The sequence below is a fragment of the Sorex araneus genome, chromosome 1 (genome assembly GCF_027595985.1).
Source record: "Sorex araneus isolate mSorAra2 chromosome 1, mSorAra2.pri, whole genome shotgun sequence".
Classification (NCBI taxonomy): Eukaryota; Metazoa; Chordata; class Mammalia; order Eulipotyphla; family Soricidae; genus Sorex; species Sorex araneus.
This window is the reverse complement of record NC_073302.1, coordinates 65,818,643-65,826,887: the sequence shown is the minus strand read 5'-3', so window position 1 is coordinate 65,826,887 and position 8,245 is coordinate 65,818,643.

Here is an 8,245-nt window from a genome sequence, read left to right as displayed (position 1 = left end):
CATTTCCCACACCAATGTTCCCAGTTTCTTTCCTGCCTCCCTCCTGCCTGCCTCCATGGCAGGCATCTCTCTCTCTGTCTCTGTCTCTCTGTCTCTCTGTATCTCTCTCTCTATGTCTCTCTCTCTTTCCTCTCTCTCTCTCTTTTTCCTCTCTCTCTTCTTTTGGGCATTATGGTTTTATAGTTTGCATTGCAGGTACTGAAAGGAGAAACCATTTTTTTAAAAAGCAATTATTTGATAATTAGTCCCTTTAATTTAATTTTGGGGCACCCATCAGTGCTCAGGGCTTACTCCTGCCTCTGTGCTCAGAGGTCACCCCTGGTAGTGCTGGTATGTAGTATCAGGGATCAAACCAGGGTTGAAAATATCTCAAGAAATGATCTCTCTGTATTATCTCTCTGAAACAAGAGAGATAATTAATTGTACTTAAGATATTTATTATATTTAAAAAACTAAGCATTTTAAAGACCAGTTTTCGTGTCACAGCACAATTGAGGAGGAGTTAGATATTTCCCATATAGATTAATACATTTTTTTTAAAGAAGCAAAGAGGCTTGCTCTTGAAGCCTGTGCCCTCCCTGAACACATTATCTTGCTTGCTTGTCTGCATGTATCTTTGTTTGCTTTTCCTACTCTGGAGAAGCCCATGTTCTCTATGGAACACATATTTTCTCTTTCTCTCCTCACAGCTTTCTAAGTATGTTTTAGTAAAAATCTATCTTACTTCACATAAAAAAACCAACCAACCAGACAAACAAAAAGCAAAGAAGAAGACAAAGCAGGGGCTGGATTGACAGTCAAGTAGATGGAGAACATTTTGCATTCAAGATCCCTGGTCTGTCCTTGGCACTGCACTGCTGGGGATGATTGGCCAAGTATGTGATTCCTGCCCCCCCAGCCCCCGTCTGTTTGTTTTGTTGATTTTCTGTGTTGTTTTTCTATCTAGAGTTTTACTGATTTCTGTTCTTAATTTTTATTTTCCTATTTAACTAGATAAGTGAGACAGAATGGGATGTGCTTACTCCTTTTTGTTCTGTGTCTGAACTCAGTTTTTTTTTAGACAAGAAAAGATACAACTGTGCTGAAAATCTGTTATTACATAAGCCATAATGTTAATTGTCCAGTCTTCCTTTATTCTTTATTTCATCAGTCCCTGACCTTGACTCCAGGGCCTCATCCATGCAAGGCCTGCACTTTGCAGCTCAGTCCCATCCCTCCCCACCCCCTCATTACTGTAGCTTTTTGCTGAATACAGTCCAGTGGGGGTTTTCCCTCTCCCCTTCTCATTGCTCTTGTTGTGAACACCAAGGGTTTCTCCCTTTAGTTGACATTCTTAAATACATGCTTGCCAGTGGCCTGTGTTATAGCACATTTTAGTGCTCACCTGGAATTGGTGTGGTGCTCACACATGTGTTTGGGGTACCTGGGGTGGGGGTTGGGCAGGGGTCACAGAATTTGCATGTCTTTGGGTGCAATGCTCACACAAACTGAACTGTACATGGAAGATTGCACACTTAGTTGTAGTACCAGGGGTTCCAGATAGCAGTGATCTCGTGGGACTATGCTCAGCCCCCGGAATGGCAATAGAGATCATGGCCCTGGTCTTTCAAGACAGCCACTTTTTGTCACTGAGTTTTTTTCTGGGCCCCCAGAATCCATTATCTTACAGAATGCACCTTAGTTTGAGTTTTTGTAAACTCATTGTAACTTAGATGCTTAAAAGCAAATATGAGGGGTCCAGAGAGATAGTACAGAGAGTAGGGTGCTTGCCCTGCACCAGCTGACCCGGGCTTGATTCTTGGCACCCCATATGATCCCATGAGCACTGCCAAAGTAAATTTCTGAGGGCCCCCAAACAAATAAACACAAAAGAAGTATGAAGCTAAAATAGCATCAGACATAGATGTGGCTTTTATTGAGAGACTTTTTTTTGGGGGGTGGGTGGTTTGGGGTCACACCTGGCAATGCTCAGGGGTTACTCATGGCTCAGGGATTATTCCTGGTTCTGCACTCAGGAATTACTCCTTAGTGGTGCTTGGGGAATCATATGGGATGCTAGAGATCTAACCAGGTAAGCAAATTCCCTACCTAGTGCTGCACTGTCTCTCCGGAGGGTCTTGAGACATTCTTTTTTTATGGGTGGGGTAGGATAGAAGGAGGACCTCCCAAGCAGTCCTCAGGATGTCCTGATGCTCCTCCTGTAACTCATGGCCTACTGCCAAGTGGGCCTTTGATTCGGGCCATGGGTCCAAGGATGTACTGCTGCTTGGTTCTGCTGTGCCAGGGATACCTGGACCACCAGGCGGTGTTGTGGACTCCAGGGTCACACTCAATAGTGCTTGGGGACCTCTAAGGATGCACCCTACAATGCCCGGGGGACCATGTGATGCTGGAAATCTAAAAAGGGTTAGGCACATGCACCTTAATTACTATATTGTCTCCAGGTCCCTTTTCAAGAGAGTTTTTGTTTGTTTATTTTGTTTTGGGTCCACACCCGGTGGAGTTCAGGGCTTACCCCTGGCACAGTGCTTAGGGATCAATTCTGGCTGGAGAGTTAGCCTGGCTTGGCTGTATACAAGGTAAGCAAGTGTGCTACTCACTGTACTCTCTTGGGCCCAACCAAAAGACAATTTTGCCAGAAATTGACCAGGAATATCATCATTATCATCATCATCATTCTGTTGATCGTCGAATTTCTCGAGCGGTCTCAGTAACGTCTCCATTCATCCTAGCCCTGAGATTTTAGAAGCCTCTCTTTACTTGTCCTTCCCAACGATGCTGCTGCGTTGGAGCTCTTTCAGGGTCAGGAGAATGAGAACCAGCATTGTTACTGGTTTTGGAATATGAATACACCATGGGGAGTTTGTGAGGCTCTCCCCTGTGAGCAGGAAACTCTCAGTAGCTTGCCAGGTTCTCCCAGAGGGAGAACTAGGCTATAAGATGCCTCTTTGCAGCTGTGTGCTTCCAAGAGCTTGGTTTTAAGTCTCTGGGTGTTGGCCATTGGTGGGATTACATGGCGCGGGGGAGGGGGGCAGTCCCTGGGTGTGACCGCCTAGCTACTGGAAAATGGGAAATCTGGGTGGAAGAGGCCCAGTCCCGATCTGAGCAGGCTTGGAGGTCTCAGCCCCGGGTCCCACAAACCTGGGTTCCTCTGCCAGTACCTTCATGTGTGAGGCTCATCCGAAAGTGTGGAGAGGGGCCTTGAGCATGGCTGTGGCTAGGCTCCAGAGGTCTTCGGCCACAAGAGCTCTGCTTGGGGTGGGGAGGGAAGCTGGAGCCCACCCCCTCGAGGGGCCCCTGGGGAGGACAGCCAGGTGGCAGGCAAGAGACTCTCTGCCCAGGAATATCCAACCTAAAAATAAGAAGAGATTAAGAGGACTAAACAACATAACTTCTAGATGATTAATCCTCTGAAATATAGCAAATGAAATTAGGTCAATAGAAATGATTTTTTTTTCTTTTTGGGTCAATTCTGGCAATGCACAGGGGTTACTTCCTGGCTTTACACTCAGAATTACTCCTGGCGATGCTCAGGGGACCACATGGGATTCTGGGAATTGAACCCGGGCCGGCCGCGTGCAAGGCAAATGCCCTACCCACTGTGCTATTGCTCCAGCCCTATCAATAGAAATTATTTTGTCAGTGGTGGCCAACTTATATATAGAGTTGCAATTTATAGACAATTTTTATCATTGAGGCACTTTGTGCTCACAGAGCCATCTTACCAGTTCTGCCTCTAAAGAGGACTCAATGAATATTTACTGAGTTAGTAAGTAACACACATCACCCAGAATTTGCATTTTAGTCTTTTGCTGTTGTTATATAATAATGAGAGCCACATCAAGGGGAAAATTTTAATTGTTTTGCTTTCTATATGGAATCTGCATTCAATCTTTGTTCACTTGATTTGTTAGTGTAGAGCTAATTAATAGCAGAGAGATTTAGTTAGTTGATTAATTCTCTAAATTGGACCTGTAAAGAAGCAGCTTCAGGCCTTGGGAGATAGTACAGCAGGTAGGCTATCCTACAAGGCCCATCCTGGATCAATCCCTGCACCACTTAAAACACTTGAGCCCCACCTGGAGTGATTCCTAAGTAAGCCCTGAGTACAGCCCAGGGTTTACAAAACAAACTAACAAAAACCCTGAAAATAAAACAAAGCAGCTTCATTCAGATAACTTTGTGTCACTTCTGGTGGGATAGAGTAGAAGAAGCAGAGGCCAGAGAGTCCAGTGGGTAGGGTGCTTGCCTTGCATGTGGCCAACCTAGCTTCAATTCCCCTGTACGCTATATGATCTCCCAAACCCTGCCAGGAGTGATCCCTACGGATAGAGTCAGAATTAAGTTGGAGCACCCATGGGTGTGGCCAAAAACAAACAAATCCCAAACACACATTGGGAGAAGTAGTGAAGTTCTTTCTTTCTTTCTTTCTTTCTTTCTTTCTTTCTTTCTTTCTTTCTTTCTTTCTTTCTTTCTTTCTTTCTTTCTTTCTTTCTTTCTTTCTTTCTTTCTTTCTTTCTTTCTTTCTTTCTTTCTTTCTTTCTTCTTTATTTTCCCCTCCCTCCCTCCCTCCCTCTCTCTCTCTCTCTCTCTTTCTTTCTTTCTTTCTTTCTTTCTTTCTTTCTTTCTTTCTTTCTTTCTTTCTTTCTTTCTTTCTTTCTTTCTTTCTTTCTTTCTTTCTTTCTTTCTTCTTTTTCCCTCCCTCCCTTCCTTCCTTCCTTTCTTTCTTTCTTTCTTTCTTTCTTTCTTTCTTTCTTTCTTTCTTTCTTTCTTTCTTTCTTTCTTTCTTTCTTTCTTTCTTTCTTTCTTTCTTTCTTTCTCTTTCTCTCTTTCTCTCTCTCTCTCTCTTCCTTCCTTCCTTCCTTCCTTCCTTCCTTCCTTCCTTCCTTCCTTCCTTCCTTCCTTCCTTCCTTCCTTCCTTCCTTTCTTTCTTTCTTTCTTTCTTTCTTTCTTTCTTTCTTTCTTTCTCTCTTTTTTTCTTTCTTTTTTTCTTTCTTTCTTTCTCAAAGTTGTCAACCATGGAGTTTCAACTTCATTCCTATCACTAGTGTCAGCATCTCTCCACCATGACTTCAGGTTCCCTCTTCCCCTTCTCCAACCTCCTTCCTTAATGGACATGTTTCTAAGTTTTGTAACTTAGTTTCCATGTGGACAGTCCTGTTGGCTCTCGTGGCAAAGATAAATAGAAATACCTGTCCTACACCACCAATGTGTTCCAGTCCCCTGATTCTTGTCTCTAGGTTACCTATAGGCCACCTCTGGTGGGGGCACACCTGGCAATTGCCAGGGATTTCTCCTGGCTCTGAACTCAGGAATTACTCCTGGTAAGTTCTGGGGACCATATGGGATGCTGGGGATCAAAGCCGGGTCGACCACATGCAAGGCAAGTGCACTCCTCACTGTACTATTGCAGGGCTAAATGGATCATATGGGGTACCAGGGATTGAACCCAGGTAGGCTGCATACAGGTGCCTTACCAGCTGTACTACCTTTTGGCCCATAGACATGACTTTTTGTTCTTCTAGGAGGTTATTCTTTTCTAAGAGTGTAATCCCACCAACAGCCCACAGCCAGAGACTATAAAACCAAACTCCCGGAAGAGAGCAATACAGACAGTCGCCTGGCTGTCTTCCCCGGGGCCCCCTCGGAGTGAGTGGGCTTCAGTTTCCCTCCCCACCCCGAGCAGCGCTCCTGTGGCCGAAGACCTCCGGAGCCTAGCCACAGCCATGCTCAAGGCCCCTCTCCACACGTTCGGACGAGTTCACGCATGAATGAACTGGCAGAGGAATCCAGGTGTGTGGGACCCAGGGCTGAGACCTCCAAACCTGCTCAGATCAGGACTGGGCCTCTTCCACCCAGATTCCCCATTTTTCAGTAACTAGGCTGTCACACCCAGGGACTGCCTCCGGCGCCATGTAATCCCACCAACGGTCAACATCCAGAGACTTAAAACCAAGCTCCATCTTATAGCCTAGTTCTCCCTCTGGGAGAACCTGGCAAGCTACCAAAAGTTTCCTGCCCACATGGGAGAGCCTTGCTAACTCCCCACAGCATATTCATATGCCAAAACCAGTAACAATGCTGGTTCTCATTCCCCTGACCCTGAAAGAGCCTCCAATGCGGCACCATTGGGAAGGACGAATAAAGAGAGGCTTCTAAAATCTCAGGGCTAGGACGAATGGAGACATTACTGAGACCACTCGAGAAATTTGATGATCAATGGGATGATGATGATGATGATGATAATGATGATGAGTGCTCTACCCCTCTTTGGGTGGTGGCTCAGTTTCTGCATCTCGGTGGTGCCTTCAGTCTACATTAGAGCTATGATTTCACAGCATCTTCAATCTTCCTGAAAAATCTCATCGCCTTGGGCAGTCTATCTGCCTGCAACAATCTAATTTATGGTCTGCTTTATCATGGTCAATTTCCTTAGCAAGACTTACTTATAGCCTTTTTGTTTGTTTGTTTTTGGACTACATCCAGAGATGCTCAGGGACTATTTCTGACCTCAGAGGACCACATGGAGTACTCAGAGATCAAACTCAGATTAGGGCTGGAGCAACAGCACAGTGGGTAGGGCGTTAGCCTTGCATACGGCCGACCCGGGTTTGATTCCCAGCATCTCATATGGGTCCCTGAGCACTGCCAGGAGTAATTCCTGAGTGCAGAGCTAGGAGTAACTCCTGATCAATGCTGGGTGTGACCCAAAAAGCAAAAATAAAACAAGCCAAACTCAGGTCAGCTGTGTGCAAGGCACATGACCTACCCATTGTACTTTCCTCCAGCATATTGGTTTAGGTGTGGGACTAGAATAAAAATATAAATATTCTCAGTTCAAGAAAAAAATTTCTCTCTACATTAACGTCTAGTGGTAATGAAAGAAACCCTTATAATATAGAAAAGCTTTGAACAATTCTGAATGGGGAGCCAGTGAGACAACTCAAAGGATTGGAGCACCTGCCTGGCTCATTCAGGTCCTCCCCACATCATTCCCTGACTGGTCTTTGGTGTTGTTGGGCCTCCAACTACCGCTGGGTATGGCTCTGGGACTCCAAGATTTCATTTTTTTAGATCAAACACTCGGTGTTCTTGCAGAAAGTGCTGTAGTACACAGGAAACTGCTGTATTTGTATTTTTGTAGGAATGAGGTCATCCCCACTCTCACCTGTTCTTAAAGGAGGATTGCATTTACATACATCAGGAGCTTATAGAGGAAAGTTGGAGAGTCCTGAGACTGGTAGGGGCCTTGCAGACTTGGGCTGGACAGAGTTCAGGGGATGGCATACTGGGTACTTTTCTGGCACTTAGTCGGGGCTCGGTTTGGGGTTGTGGCTGTGCAGTAACGTTACATAGACTAGGCCAGGGAGGCAAAGATGTACCCTCCTCCTGCTCCCTGGCCTGGCTCTTTGCTTCTGGGCTCAGGCTGGGCAAGCTCCGAGACAGCAAAACTAAAACCAATTTGGGTGTAACCCAAAAACCAATGAAAATAATAAAAGTAAAATCAATTCATTCAGGGCCAGAGAGAGATAGTGTAAGAGTTAAGGTGTTTGTTTGCCTTACATGTTTTTTTAACTCCAGTTTGAATCACATATTACCTTAGTGTGGCTCCCAAATAAAACCGTTGCACATAACCACATATCATCCTTCTCCTGTATACTGTCAGGAATGATTTCTGAATACAGAGCCAAGTGTAAGCCCTGAACACAACTGGGTGTGGGCCCCTCTTCTCCCCTGAAAAGAAATTGTGATTAAAAATGAGCTGCAGAGCGCAATATAATCTTATAAATGGCCATGATCCAGAGACCCAGAAATAAAGCTCCCAGAAGAGAGCAACATAGAACAATATGCCACAGAGATGCCTCTAGACCCCACACCAGGCTGACTTCACTGGGGCAACTCGGAGGGGAGGGATGGGTGAGTTTCCCTCACTGCCTCAACAGAGCCCCGGCAGCTGAAAACCTCCAGGACTCAACCACTGCCATGCTCACCTTACTCTTTAAAGGCTTGGATGAGCCTTACCCATGAGTGAATCTGCTGTATAATCATTCTAAATTTTAGAATTCCTTAAGCAAATGCAGCCACACAACCTCTCATACTGTACACCGCTTATTTATCAAGGGTAGCACACAAAATTTGATGGCGGTTAACATGTTAGTAATCTCTTATACAAAGGCTTAATGGCTCCAGGATGAAATTTAACAGTCTTCACAAACATACACAATTGAGTTGCAGAGATAGTACA